Source organism: Somniosus microcephalus, chromosome 18 (assembly GCF_052327205.1).
Source record: "Somniosus microcephalus isolate GS21.2 chromosome 18, FLI_Smic_1.0, whole genome shotgun sequence".
Lineage (NCBI taxonomy): Eukaryota > Metazoa > Chordata > Chondrichthyes > Squaliformes > Somniosidae > Somniosus > Somniosus microcephalus.
In genome coordinates, this window is record NC_141004.1 from 16,375,888 (window position 1) to 16,390,936 (window position 15,049).

The window sequence follows — 15,049 nt, forward strand, 5'->3', positions numbered from 1 at the left end:
CCTCAAAAAACTCTCACAGATTTGTCAAACATGATTTCCCTTTCATAAATTCATGTTGATTGCCCAATCCTATTATTATCTTCGAAGTGCCCTGTTACCACATCCTTAATAATAGATTCTAGCATTTTCCCTGCTACTGATGTCAGGCTAACTGGTCTGTAGTTCCCCATTTTCTCTCTCCCTCCTTTCTTAAATAGTGGGGTTACATTTGCCACCTTCCAATCCGCGGGAACCGTTCCAGAATCAATGGAATTTTGGAAAATGACAACCAATGCATCCACTATCTCTATGGCCACCTCTTTCAAAACTCTAGGATGTAGGCCATCAGGTCCAGGGGATTTATTGGCTTTCAGTCCCATTAATTTCTCCAGTACAATTTTTTTTACTAATACTAATTCCTTTGCTGAATTCTAAAATCCTCCCAATCCTCAGGCTTACTACTCTTTTTGGCAACATTATAGGCCTCTGACTTTGACCCAATGAGTCTGAATAATGAGTCAGCAGAAGATTCTCCCCAGGACCATTTCAAATCCATTCCCAATTCTGCTTTCACTGCGGCAACAGATCCCAACAAAGAGTCAGCGCCTTCTGGGGGAAGGGGAACAAATGGCAGAATTGGTATGTTAGCGGTGCATCAGGCAATATTATCCCCCTTTCACAGCGGTATGTCACACACACACACGCACACACACACACACACACACACACACACACCATAGAAAATAAAAGAAAGACTTGTATTTCTATAGCACCTTACACCACATGAGAATGTCCCAAAGCGCTTTACAGTCAAAGTACTTTTGAAGTGTAGTCACTATTGTAATGTAGGAAACGCAGCAGCCAATTGCGCACAGCAAGCTCCCACAAACAGCAATGTGATAACGACCAGACAATCTGTTTTAGTGATGTTGATTGAGGGATAAATATTGGCCCAGGACACCAGGGAGAACTCCCCTGCTCTTCTTCAAAATGGTGGCCGTGGGATCTTTTACGTCCACCCGAGAGAGCAGACAGGGCCTCGGTTTAACGTCTCATCCGAAAGACGGCACTCCCTCAGTACCGCACTGGGAGTGTCAGCCTAGATTTTTGTGCTGAAGTCTCTTGGAGTGGGACTTGAACCCACAACCTTCACAACTCAGGAGGCGAGGGGGTGACCCACTGAGCCACAGCTGACACACATATACACACACATTGTACACACACACACACACACTCATGTGCACACGTATTTCAATGAGCGCCGCTGGATAATGATCAGTCATAGGATCGTTCCTTTCTCTATTCCTGACACGGTGAGGCCAATTGTTGATCCCCACAGCTAACTCAGCGTATAGAGGGAATCAAGCCTGTAACCAACTGGTCCGCCTGCCTCAGTACGACACTGTGTCGTGCCTTTACCCACCAGGCGTCAAGTAAACCTATCAAAGAGCCTCAAATACAATAGAAAACCTTTAGTACCTGCTTGAGTTTTGATTGTTTTCTTGACGAGAATCGGAGGTTCGTTTTCCTGGTCAGGCAAGCCAGGAGTTATATGCTTGTATAAACTGCGACATTAAAGTCAGAGCAAAGTCCAGCCTCTCCAAGTCTCCTCGCTGCAGTGATTCTCTGAGCCCGCCTGCACTCATGAGTTAACCAGTAATGGCCGGCGCCTGGGGGAAGGGCTGCTGCAGTGCCACAATACTGGAGATTTAACAAGGTCCACAAATTATACTTCAACGCCCTTTTTACAGATATTGTCGCACTCCGATGGCCCCGCCCCTCTCCGAGTTCCTCTGCCACTGCTAAAGCCAGCAGGTAATATGCACAGGTAAATAATCACTTGACTGAGAACTGCCCACCAAGAGCCACTCTTTGAGTGCTTTTTACGTGGATTGTCCTATTTCTTATCTGCATGTTACCCCTCGGTGACATCATCCGAAAAACACAGCGTTAGTTTCCACATCTACTCTGACAACACCCAGCTCTACCTCACCACACCTTCTCTCAACCCCCACCCCCCCCCCCCCCCCCACGGTCTCTAAATCGACACACTGCTTGTCCGACATCCAGTACTGGATGAGCAGAAACCTCCTTCAACTAAACATTGGGAATACTGAAGCCATTGTCTTCGGTCCCCACCACAAACTCCGTTCCCTAGACACCGGCTCCATCCCGCTCCCTAACGCCTGTCTGAGGCTGAACCACACTGTTCTCAGCCTTGGTGTCGCACTTGACCCCGAGATAAGCTTCCAACCAATAACATCGCCCGACTCCGCCCCCGCCTCAGCTCATCTGCTGCTGAAACCCTCATCCATGCCCTTGTTACCTCTAGACTTGACTATTCCAACGCTCTCCTGGCTGGCCTCCCACGTTCGACCTTACGTAAACTTGAAGTCTTCCAATACTCGGCTGCCCGTGTCCTAACTGGCACCAAGTCCCGTTCGCCCATCACCCCTGTGCTCGCTGACCTACATTGGCTCTCAGTTAAGCAGCCCCTTGTAGGAATTAACGAATTCCAACGAATAACGGAGATCGACACAAGAGAACAACTAAACAGGTTTTTACTCAACGGAGATGCCACGAGGACTGCCTGGGCAGCCCCGTGGTTTGCGACGTGACGTCATCGCGTTTGCCCGCGTTTTCCCGCGCTCTTAAAGGGGCCACGCCCCGTACATGCAAAACTCTATATACAAAACACAGTAATGCCTAACACAATGGTACAGGTTTAGGCTGGTGTTAGAACATCATTAAAGAGAATTATATACAGTTAGCCAGAGTCATTCAGTGGTTTTGCCACACCCTCGATTTTAAAATGCTCATCCTTGTTTTCAAATCCCTCCATGGCCTTGAACAACTCAATATCTCTGTAAGCCTTCTGCTGCCAAGGCCCTAAGCTCTGCAATTCCCTCCCTAAACCTCCATGCCACTCTCTCCTTTAAGACAGTCCTTAAAACCTACCTTATCTAGCGTAATATCTCCTTATGTGGCTCGGTATCGCAGCTTGTCTGATTACGCTCCTGTGAAGCACCTTGGGACGTTTTACTATGATAAAGGCGCTATATAAATGCAAGTTGCCGTTGTTCACACCAAAGAGTTTGTACTCACACAATGAATAAATTACAGGTGAACTAAGAATGATTTGTAGCACGGCAGATCTGTGCGAAGCTGAGCGACAGCGGAGTCTCGATGTCACCTCCTGTAGGCGTACACACCGGAGGAAAGGGAACAGGTCGCTCACAGGTGGTCATGCAGGGCCTCTATGTGTCTCACCAGAATATTACAGCACAGAAGACGAGTTTGGAACGTCAGACGTACTTTTTATTTTTGCACGATTGTAAAGGCAGGCTGGGAGTGGGAGGCCGTCAGTGAGGAGGTTCTGGTGAAATGGAGACTGCTAACCAGCTTCTGGTAACTGTGCTGTTCAGGGTTACTCTTGGACACCTCATTCCACGTTAAACCCCTCCGATAAAACGAAACGTGCAGCAGCCCCCACCCGCCCCCCAGCCAGAGTGCGGAAAGAGGAGAAATCATCTGCTCCTCATCTCTCTTATGCTATTCATATACAGCACAGAAGGAGGCCATTCAGCCCATTGTGTCTATGAAAGAGCTATCCAATTAGTCCCACTCCCCCCGATCTTTTCCCAGAGTCGTGCAAATTTTTGCCTTTCAAATATATGTCCAGTGCCCTTTTGGAAGTTACCATTGAATCTGCTTCCACCACCTTTACAGCCAATTAAGTACTTTTTGAAGTGTGGTCACTGTTGTAATGTAGGAAACATGGCAGCCATTTTGTGCACAGCAAGGTCCCACAAACAGCAATGTGATAATGACCAGGTAACTTGTTCATTATCAGATAATGCTGGTTGAGAGATAATTATTGGCCAGGATACTGAGGAGAACTCCCCTGCTCTTCTTCGAAATAGTGCCGCGGGATCTTTTACATCCACCGGAGAGGACAGACGGGGGCCTCAGTTTAACGTCTCGTTCGAAAGTCGGCACCCCCGACAGTGCAGCACTCTTTCGGTCTTACACTGGGAGTGTCAGCCTAGATGATGTCTTTGGAGTGAGTCATAAACCCGCACTCTTCTGAGTTAGAGGCAAGAGCGCATGAGCCACAGCTGACACCAGTTCGGCAATATAAAGGGGCTATAATAGAAGGACATGCAGGAACATCGTTGGGTTTGTGAATCTTGCTGATTGGAATTTTAAAAGCCAAGAGAAATCTTCTAAATGATGTGTTGAAGCCAACTCATGGTGGACCAGCATCACTGAAACCTTGAGGTTCCATCGTCGGTCCTGGGGATGTGCTCTTATGTACCAGCAGAGGGCAGCAGTGGCGCACACATCCTGAATTCTTTGGACCAGCCCAGAATCTTCACACCTCGTGTCAGATTGTCTCGTTATTCATCTCTTCTGAAAACTTGAACAATAGTTTTGTTTTAGGAATCAATATTTGGGCTTTGCAGTCTATACTTTCGTGTGAATTTCTGCTAAACTTATTAATTAATGTCGGACTTTTTAATATTCATTCATGGGATGTGGGCGTCGCTGGCAAGGCCGGCATTTATTGCCCGTCCCTCGTTGCCCGTGAGAAGGTGGTGGTGAGCCGCCTTCTTGAACCGCTGCGGTCAGTGCAGCGATGGTGCTTCCACACAGTGCTGTTAGAGAGCGAGTTCCAGGATTTTGACCCAGTGACGATGAAGGAACGGCCGATATATTCCCAAGTCAGGGTGGTGTGTGACTTGGAGGTGGTGGTGTTCCCATGCGCCTGCTGCCCTTGTCCTTCTAGGGGTAAGGTCAAGTGGCACAAGAGGACCTATGGGTGGGGTGGGGGGAGGGAGGATGGTTGAGTGTAAGCCGGTGATAGGTCCAGTAAAGCCCCATTGATTTGAATTGGAAGTAATGGTATAAGGGGACCCTAAAAATAAAAGAAAGACTTGCATTTATATAGCGCCTTTCGCAACCACCAGACATCCCAAAGCGCTTTACAGCCAATGAAGCACTTTTTGAAGTGTAGTCACTGTTGTAATGTAGGAAACGCAGCAGCCAATTTGCACACAGCAAGCTCCCACAAACAGCAATGTGATATTGACCAGATAATCTGTTTTTGATCTGTTGATTAAGGGATAAATATTGGTCCAGGACACCGGGGATAACTCCCCTGCTCTTCTTCGAAATAGTGGCCATGGGATCTTTTACATCCACCTGAGGGAGCAGACGGGGCCTCGGTTTAACGTCTCACCTGAAAGACGGCACCTCCGACAGTGCAGCACTCTCTCAGCACCGCACTGGGAGTGTCAGGCCTAGGTTTTTGCATTCAATTCCCCGAGAGTTCGACTATGAACCCACAACTTTCTGACTCAGAGGTGAGTGTGCTGCCAATTGAGCCACAGCTGACACTCAATTAGTAGCACCCTCCTTAACAGGAGTTAAGCATGAAAGGCTTGGGAAGAATTCAGGGAATGTTCCCATGCGCCTGCTGCCCTTGTCCTTCTAGGTGTAAGGTCAAGTGGCACAAGAGGACCTATGGTGGGGGGGGCAGGCCGGGGGCACGGGCCAGAGGGTGCAGACATCTCGCTGCCACTTTTACCCAAAGCATAATGGGGTAGTACAGCTCATCATTATTATACCTGATAAACTGGTGCTTAAGATACAGTAATTGTATTGAAATAACAACAGAAAATGCGGGAAAAACTCAGCAGGCCAGGCAACATCCGTGGAGAGAGAAACAGAGTCAACAGTTCTGTAGAAGGGTTTCGGCCCGAAACGTTGACTCTATTTCTCTCTCCACGGATGTTGCCTGGCCTACTGAATTTTTCCAGCATTTTCTGTTGTTGTTTCGGATTTCCAGCATCCGCAGTATTTTGCTATCGTATTAGTAATTGTATTGATCCTTGCTTTGTGCTGAATAAAAGTTTAATCGCTGCTGCCAATACGGATCAACGTTGAATCATTTGGAATCGAGGCCCCAAAAGGGGGTTCTCACATAGGCGGTGGAGATTGAGGGTTTTGGGAAGTGCTGCCAAAGAAGCCTTGCTGCAGTGGATCCTGCAGGGAGTACACACTGCAGCCACGTGTACCATTTACAGGATGCACTGCAGCAACTCGCCAAGGCTCCTTTGACAGCACCTCCCGAAGCCACCTCGAGGGACAAGGGCAGCAGGCGCCTCGGAACACCGCCACCCCCGCCAAGTACTCCTGGCAGACTGGTCCAAGTTTGTCAGGCTGAGCAGGAGCCAACACTTGACTAAAACGCCATCAATGGCATGCAGCTGCAGCAGAATGAAGTTCTTAATGTGACATATGGCAAGACAACGGTTCTTAAATCCTGCATAAAGTATCGCACTGCTGTTAATGGAAACCCTCTGGATCGACCCAGCAAGTCAAGCCGGATAATGGCAGCCAGCCATTCTCTGTTGGTGTTATTTCGCGCAAGAATGAAAGATAATATCTGTCCCACAGTCCAGCTAAAGATATATAGCAGGCTTCTAATGAATGGAAGGAGCCAAGGCATTTTATCCCTGTGATTTAATGTTATTTCAACTTTGTCTGCCCAACATAAATGTATATTTAGTTTAAGAAAGGAGGCAGACTTGCATTTCTACAGCGCCTTTCACGACCACCGGACGTCTCAAAGTGCTTTACAGCCAATGAAGTACTTTTGAAGTGTAGTCACTGTTGTAATGTAGGAAACGCGGCAGCCAATTTGCGCACAGCAAGCTCCCACAAACAGCAATGTGATCATGACCAGATAATCTGTTTTTGTTATGTTGGTCGAGGGATAAATATTGGCTCCAGGACACCGGGGATAACTCCCCTGCTCTTCTTCGAAATAGTGCCGTGGGATTTTTTATGTCCACCTGAGGGGGCAGATGGGACCTCGCTTTAACGTCTCATCCGAAAGACAGCACCTCTGACAGTGCAGCACTGGAGTGTCAGCCTAGATTTTTGTGTTCAAGTCCCTGGAGTGGGACTGTGAACACACAACCTTCTGACTCAGAGGCAAGGGTGCTGCCCACTGAGCCACGGCTGACACTCGTTGCGTAAAAATGTTTTTCCTCGTGTCGTCTCTGGTTCTTTTGCCAATCACCTTAAATCTGTGCCCTCTCCTTATCGACCCTTCAGCCATTCTTTCTCTAACTTAAGGCTTAAGAGCATAGGAACCGGAATAGGCCATTCTGCCCATTGAACCTACGATATCAAAACTTAGTGTTACATTGTTTTTGTAATGTATATACCTTTAAGTGGGGAACTATCTTTTACAGCTCATGTATACTGCAGTACTGGCAGTGACCACACCTGTATATAGCCCTGAGTAGTAATCTGTACAGATCAGTTCCACTGTGAGCCACGTTGAGTAAACACCTGTTGTACCGTTCTCCGCAGTCTGTGTCTTATTATACACGGACACTACAATTTTTGCTACATTTTGCCTACAGAGTAACAGTCAGTGTATGTACTTCAACAATAATTCATGTGTAATGCACCTTAAGACATTTCAATGACATGACAAGGCAATATATAAATTCAAGTTTATTTAAATTTTAGCTCCCACCAGTTCTCTCCTAACATTTAAAATGAACAAGCCGGACGGTGACGCATATCGCGTTCCTTTGTTGCTGGGCAGAACGCCTCGTGGAATTAGGTGCAGCTGGCAGTATAACTTGGGTCCGCGGGCTGCTCGTCACCTCAGACTTGAGTACAGCATTCTATACAGCACCCCCAGTGGCCAGGTTGGGAGCCGCACCAACAAGGTCAGGGAGGAGGCAGCTCGCAGCCTGCCCACACTCTCCGATGTGGCGGGGGAGATTTGGGGAGGGGGGGGAGGGGGGCGGGTGAGATGGTGGTGGGGTGGTGGTTAAAGTGAAATTTCACAGAGGCGTGAACAAAAAGAAAAATGACTGCTGGAAATTTGAAACAAAAACAGGAAACGCTGGAGATACTCAACAGTCAGGCAGCATCCGCTGAGAAAACTACTGGAATGGTTTCTGGGATGAGGGATTATAGTCACGAGGATAGACTGGAGAAGCTGGGGTTGTTCTCCTTGGAGCAGAGAAGGCTAAGAGGAGATTTGATAGAGGTGTTCAAAATCATGAAGGGTTTAAATAGAGTAAATAAAGAGAAACTGTTTCCAGTGTCTGAAGGGTCGATAACCAGAGGGCACAGATTTAAGGTGATTGGCAAAAGAACCAGAGGCGACACGAGGAAAAACGTCTTTACGCAACGAGAGGTTAGGATTTGGAATGCGCTGCCTGATAGGGCGGTGGATACAGATTCAATAGTAGCTTCAAAAGGGAATTGGATAAAAGCTTGAAGGAGAAAAGATTGCAGGGATATGGGGAAAGAGCGGGGGAGTGGGACTGATTGGATTGCTCTTCGAAAGAGCCGGCGCAGACTCAATGGGCCGAATGGCCTCCCTCTGTGCTGTGCTATTCTATAATTCTATGATAGTTGACATTTCAACAACAACAACTTGTATTTATATAGCGCCTTTAACGTAGCAAAACGTCCCAAGGCGCTTCACAGGAGTTTTAAAAGACAAAAAATTTGACACCGAGCCACATAAGGATAAATTAGGGCAGGTGATCAAAAGTTTTGTCAAAGAGGTAGGTTTTAAGGAGGATCTTAAAGGAGGAAAGAGAGGTAGCGAGGCGGAGAGGTTTAGGGAGGGAATTCCAGAGCTTAGGGCCCAGGCAGCTGAAGGCACGGCCACCAATAGTGGAGCGATTTATAATCAGGGCTCAAGAGGGCCGAATTAGAGGAGCACAGATATCTCGGGGGGTTGTGGGGCTGGAGGAGATTACAGTGATAGGAAGGGGCGAGGCCATGGAGGGATTTGAAAACAAGGATGAGAGTTTTGAAATCGAGGCGTTGCTTAACCGGGAGCCAATCGAGCAAAGGGGTGATGGGTGAACGGGACTTGCTGCAAGTTAAGACACGGAAGCCAAGTTTTGGATGACCTCAAGTTTACAGAGTATAGAATGTGGGAGGCCGGCCAGGAGTGTGTTGGAATAGTCAAATCTAGAGGTAACAAAGGCATGGATGAGGGTTTCAGCAGCGGATAAGCTGAGGCAAGGGCGGAGACGGGCAATGTCACGGAGGTGGAAATAGGCGGTGTTTGTTATGCTGCAGATATGTGGTCGGAAGCTCATTTCACAGTCAAATATGACACCAAGGTTACAAACAGTGTGGTTCAGCCTCAGACAGATGTTAGGGGGAGGGGTGGAGTCAGTGAACGGAGTTTGTGGCGGGGACTGAAAAAATGGCTTCAGTCTTCCCAATATTTAATTGGAGAAAATTTCTGTTCATCCAGAACTGGATGTCGGACAAGCAGTCTGATAATTTAGAGACCGTGGAGGGGTCGAGAGAAGTGGTGGTGAGGTAGAGCTGGGTGTCGTCAGCGTACATGTGGAAATTCACTGTGTTTTCGGATGATGTCGCCGAGGGGCAGCATGTAGATGAGAAATAGGAGGGGGCCAAGGATAGATCCTTGGGGGACACCAGAGGTAACGATGCGAGAGCTGGAAAAGAAGCCATTGCAAGTGATTCTCTGGCTACGATTAGATAGATAAGAATGGAACCAGGCGAGTGCAGTCCCACCCAGCTGGATGACGGTGGAGAGGCATTGGAGAAGGATGGAGTGGTCAACCATGTCAAAGGCTGCAGATAAGTCAAGAAGGACGAGGAGGGATAGTTTACCTTTGTCACAGTCTCAAAGGATGTCGTTTGTGACTTTGAAGAGAGCCGTTTCGGTACTGTGGCAAGGGCGGAAACCTGATTGGAGGATTCAAACATGGAGTTGCGGGAAAGATGGGCACGGATTTGGGAGGCGATAACACGTTCAAGGACTTTGGAGAGGAAAGGGAGGTTGAAGATGGGGCGGTGGTTTGCAAGGACGGAGGGGTCAAGGGTTGTTTTTTTGACGAGCGAGGTGATGACGGCAGATTTGAGGGAGAGGGGGACAGTACCTGAGGAGAGAGAACCGTTAACAATATCAGCTAACGCGGGAGCCAGAAAAGGAAGTTGGGTGGTCAGCAGTTTGGTGGGAATAGGGTCAAGGGAGCAGAAGGTGGGTCTCATGGACAAGATGAGCACGGAGAGGTCATGAGGGGAGATCGGAGAGAAACTGGAGAAAGATGTGAGTTCAGGGCTAGGGCGGGGGGAACCTTAGAGGAAGTTTGGCCCGGTGGGCTAGGGGAAGGAAGGGAAGTGGCAGAGACAGCTAAACGGATGGTGTCAAGCTTAGAGACAAAGAAGCCCATGAGCTCCTCACACTAGTGGTGAGGGTGGAGGAGACAGGGGAGAGAGGTTCAAGAAGACAGTTAGCAGTAGAGAAGAGGAGCCGGGGTTTATCTTTGCATTCCAGAATGATTCTGGAATAGTGGGCGATTTTGGCAGACAAGAGCAGGGCCCGATAGTGCTTTATGTGGTCCAGCCAGATCGGCAGTGAATGGCCAGGTACAAAATTTCAGGTACAAAATCTTTCCTCAGAACATAGAGATTTCTCTCACATCCAACAACAAGTGTGAGGAGCTCATGGACTTCTTGTCACTAAGATTGAGACCATCCGTTCAGCTGCATCTGCTGCTTCCCTCCCTTCTCCTTACCCGCCAAGCCAAACTTCCCCTACGGTTTCCCCTTATCGTAGCCCAGAACTCACATCAGTCTCCAGTTTCTCTCCTATCTCCCCTCATGCCCCCTCTGAGCTCCTCTTGTCCATGAGACCCACCTTCTGCTGTCTCAACCCTATTCCCACCAAACTGCCACCCACCCAACCTCCCTTCCTGGCCCCCATGCTAGCTGATATTGTAAATGCAGAAGTTCCTCCTTGTTCAATCAGCTTAAAGGTTTGTTTTGCAGAACTCTTGAAGTCCTGTCCGATGAGGTTGTAGAAGTTAACTAAATCTGCAGACAATGGGCCACTTACGCCATGTCTAAAAGGGTTACCAAAGTTAACTACAGGAAACTTTTTTTTATCCGGCACGGACGGGACCGACGTGGTGCCGGTTCATCAAAAATTCCGGATAACCGAAAGCTATAGTAAAAGATACGGAGAGCTGGGAGCTCCATATAAAGCAACAAACCCTGTAGCTTAGCAACAGGTGTAGAACAATGGCCACAAGTTCCAAGCGTCTCTGTAGCTTAGCAACAGCTGCAGCCACACCCTTGCACAGCAACAGATCGAGGAAGGCAAGTACAATATGAAGTAAAACTTACCTGAACCTACTCCTGAATTTTGCCGGTTAACCGAGATTTCCGGTTATTTAGGTGCCGGTAAATCGAAAGTTTCCTGTAAATCTGTTTAAAGGTTTGTTTGCAGAACTCTCGAGGCATGCCGGTACATTAAACTCAGCCAAGTCACAACGAGCAGCGAATTATATCTTACATGCCTCAGCTCATCTGCTGCTGAAACCCTCATTTATACTTTTGTTGCATCCAGACTCGACTATACCAACGCTCTCCTGGCCGGCCTTCCATCTTCCACCCTACATAAACTTGAGCTCATCCGAACTCGCACCAAGTCCCGTTCATCCATCGCCCCTGTGCTCACTGACCTACATTGGCTTCCAGTCCAGCAACGTCTTGAACTTAAAATTCTCATCCTCGTGTTTAAACCCCGCCACCCCACCCCCCGCCATCTCTATAACCTCCTTCAGCCCTACAACCCTCCGCGATCTCTGCGCTCCTCCAATTCTGGCCTCTTGCGCATCCCGACTTCTATCGCCCCACCATTGGCGGCCGTGCCTTCAGCCACCTAGGCCCTAAGCTCTGGAATTCACTCCCTAAACCTCTCTGCCTCTCTCTCCTACTTTAAGATGCTCATTAAAACCTACCTCTTTGACCAAGCATTTGGTCACCTGCCCTATTATCTCCTTCTTTGGCTCTGTGTCATTTTCTTTGTCTGATTATGCTCCTGTGAAGCAGCTTGGGACTTTTTACTACATTATAGGGGATATATAAATGGAAGTTGCTGTTGTTATCCTGCTGAGTATTTCCAGCACTTGCAGTACTTTTGTTTCATCCAATGTGTCAAACTTGTCTTGATGTAAAAATCACACCTTACCCCAGACCCCAGCCCTGGTCTTGACCATTTTAATATTTACACAGAAACTTGAAGCTTGAAGTTTAATTGAGAAAGTGGGAGCTTGGGAGGAACAACATGCGACGGCCAACGATAATATCAATAAAATAAAGGCTGAGGTCGGAGGTTAAAGGTGATGTGAGGTTATCCTCTGCGGATGACAAACTTTCTCGATGCGACCATTAACACATTGCGTCGCTGGTTGCACTGTTCCCGCCCAGCTCTCTCTAACAGGAGTGTCTTGCTAGACCTTTTAAAGGAGCGGAGCCTTGTTGGAAGAAGTATTAAGCAAACTGTTTCAATCTATTTACAAACATATAGCGTGATTATTGCAAAATGCGATATATCATATCAAGGCACTTCCTTTGTGATAAAAAAGTGAAACACATCTATTTTGCTTGTTCAGCTTCCCTCCAAATGGAAAGATCTTGAAACATTTTTTATATGAACACTCGCCCCTTTATCCTCAATAGTATTGTCATAAATCGTTTTATGTTTTAAATTCAGACAGAAAGAGCCGCCAGGGCAGTGTATGCCTGCCCGTCAGGGTCTGTTTGTACAGGTGCTATCTCCTTCTTCTCTTAGGCAGTCCCTCGGAACCGAGGATGACTTGCTCCCACACTAAAAATTAGTTCTCGGGTGACTGATGAGTCCAATGCGGGGCCTACAGTCTCTGTCACAGGTGGGGCAGACGGTGGTTGAAGGGGCGGGTGGGTGGGGTGCTTGGGTTGACGTGCGCTCCTTGCGCTGCCTGCACTTGGCTTCCGCTTGCTCCCGGCGAAGAGACTCGAGGTGTTCGGCGCCTTCCCGGATGCTTCTCCTCCACTTTGTGCGGTCTTGGGCCAGGGATTCCCAGGTGTCGGTGGGGATGTTACACTTTTTCAAGGAGGCTTTGAGGGTGTCCTTGAAGCGTTTCCTCTGCCCACCTGGGGCTCTCTTGCCGTGTCGGAGCTGCGAGTAGAGCACTTGTTTTGGGAGTCTCGTATCGGGCATGCGGACGATGTGACCCGTCCAGCGGAGCTGATCGAGCGTGATCAAAGCTTCGATGCTGGGGATGTTGGCCTGAGCGAGAACACTGACGTTGGTGCGCCTATCCTGCCAATGGATTTGCAGGATCTTGCGGAGGCAGCGTTGGTGGTACCTCTCCAGTGCTTTGAGGTGCCTGCTGTACATGGTCCATGTCTCTGAAGCATACAGCAGGGCGGGTATCACTGCTGCTCTGTAGACCATGAGCTTGGCGCTGGGTAGACCATGAGCTTTGTCACAGGTGCTATCTATACTGGACATGGCAAACCTTATGATTCTCACTGGTTTGTAGAGAGACTCACTCATTTTTTTTGTATTTACCTCACCATGAAAGGTAACAAAAGCTGCTTTACATGTTCAGAGATTTTTTTTAATGGAAATGTGAAATTAAAACACAGAATGTGGGAACACAATATAGAACCCTCAGCATCTGAAAAGAGAAAAAAAAGCCAGGTTAATGTTTCTCAGATCCAGGTTTGTCATCCCTCACTCTTTCTAATTACACAAATCTCTATAGTGAACATCTCGCCAAGGTTGACCTTCCTGTGGAAAGAACCCACTTCTATAGAAGACAGGAGCAGGAGTAGGCCATTCGGCCCCTCGAGCCTGCTCCGCCATTCAATGAGGTCATGGCTATTGGGAATAACAACAGAAAACGCTGAAAAAACTCAGCAGGTCAGGCAGCATCCATGGAGAGAGAAACAGAGTTAACGTTTCAGGTCGATGACCTTTCATCAGAACTGGAAAAAAGCAGGAAATGGAAAGCAAGTTTAGGGGCTGGGAAAAGGGGGAGGGGATGAAAGAACAAAAGGGAAGGTCAGTGATAAGATAGAAAGCAGGAGAGATTAAGAGACATTGGCCCTGAAATTAGGATCGGGAGCTTGCCGCGCGTGCAAGCCCCCGATCTGCACTCACCCGGCGCGCCGACATCTGAAGCCCGGGCCTGCTTGCATTTCCTGTCACAGGCCCGGTTCAGGTGTCAGCGCGCTGTGCTAACCTGATCCAGTGGCACAGTTAGTGCGATGTGCTGGCTGGGATCAGGTGAGCACTGTGCAGCCAATCAGGGGAGGGGAAACTCATTCATGAGTTTGACAGTAAGAGCTGTCAAACTCATGAAAAGTATGGGCTGCCAAAACACTACTTTAACTTTAAATAACATTTTAAAAAACATCCCACTGATTATATTAACTATAAATAAGTTTTAAAAAATGTTTTAAACAATTAATCAATTTTTTGTAAAAAATAAATTTTTAAAAAATAGGGTCTAAAACTGTAAATTCTTTAAAAATAACAAACCTGTGGAAAAAAAATTTCTACATTGTACTAAAAGCCCACTTACCTGTAAAACTAAATACTTACGTCTGGTTTTTCCACGCGTAAAGACCGGAGGCCTTTACACTCAGGCAACTGTGGGGAAAAAAAGGAATTTCACTGTGCACGCGCTGCCTGTGCAGTCGCGCGCGTACTGCCTCTTAACCCCTTGGGTCAGAGGACAGGAAATGCCGGTTTTCAGTGCATGCGCTGTGCATGCTGAAAACCGGCAATTCCTCCGGGTACACGCGTGAGTACCCCGTCCTTACTCAAGCGTTGTGCCCGTTGGGAGTGAGTTTGAAGGGGAGCTGTCAACTTCAGGATCTGAGTGAGACTCACGCTCAGCCTTGCCTCAGTGGGGAGCACTCTTTGCCTCTTTGAGTCAGGAAGTTGTGGGGTGCGAGCCTCATAACTGAGACTTCAGCACGTAAGCCAGCCTGATACTCCCAGTGCAGTGCTGAGGGAGTGCTGCACTGTCGGAGGCGCCGTCTTTCGGATGAGACGTTAAACCGAGGCCCCGTCTGCTCTCTCGGGTGAACCGAAAAGATTCCATGGCACTATTTCGAAGAAGAGCAGGAGGAGTTATCCCCGGTGTCCTGGGGCCAATATTTATCGCTCAATCAACATAACAAAAAACAACAGAAAATGCTG

General features: G+C 48.0%; 1 protein-coding gene across 1 annotated transcript in view; it reads right to left on the bottom strand.

Moving 5' to 3' along the window:
* Window positions 1-1,652, bottom strand: part of eps8l3b (EPS8 signaling adaptor L3b) — a 92,872-nt gene extending 91,220 nt beyond the window's left edge. The window contains exon 1 of the mRNA XM_086011097.1: window positions 1,459-1,652. The gene's annotated coding sequence lies outside the window, so the exon portion shown is untranslated. The remainder of the gene's footprint in view (window positions 1-1,458) is intronic.
* Between the last annotated feature and the right edge of the window lie 13,397 nt (window positions 1,653-15,049).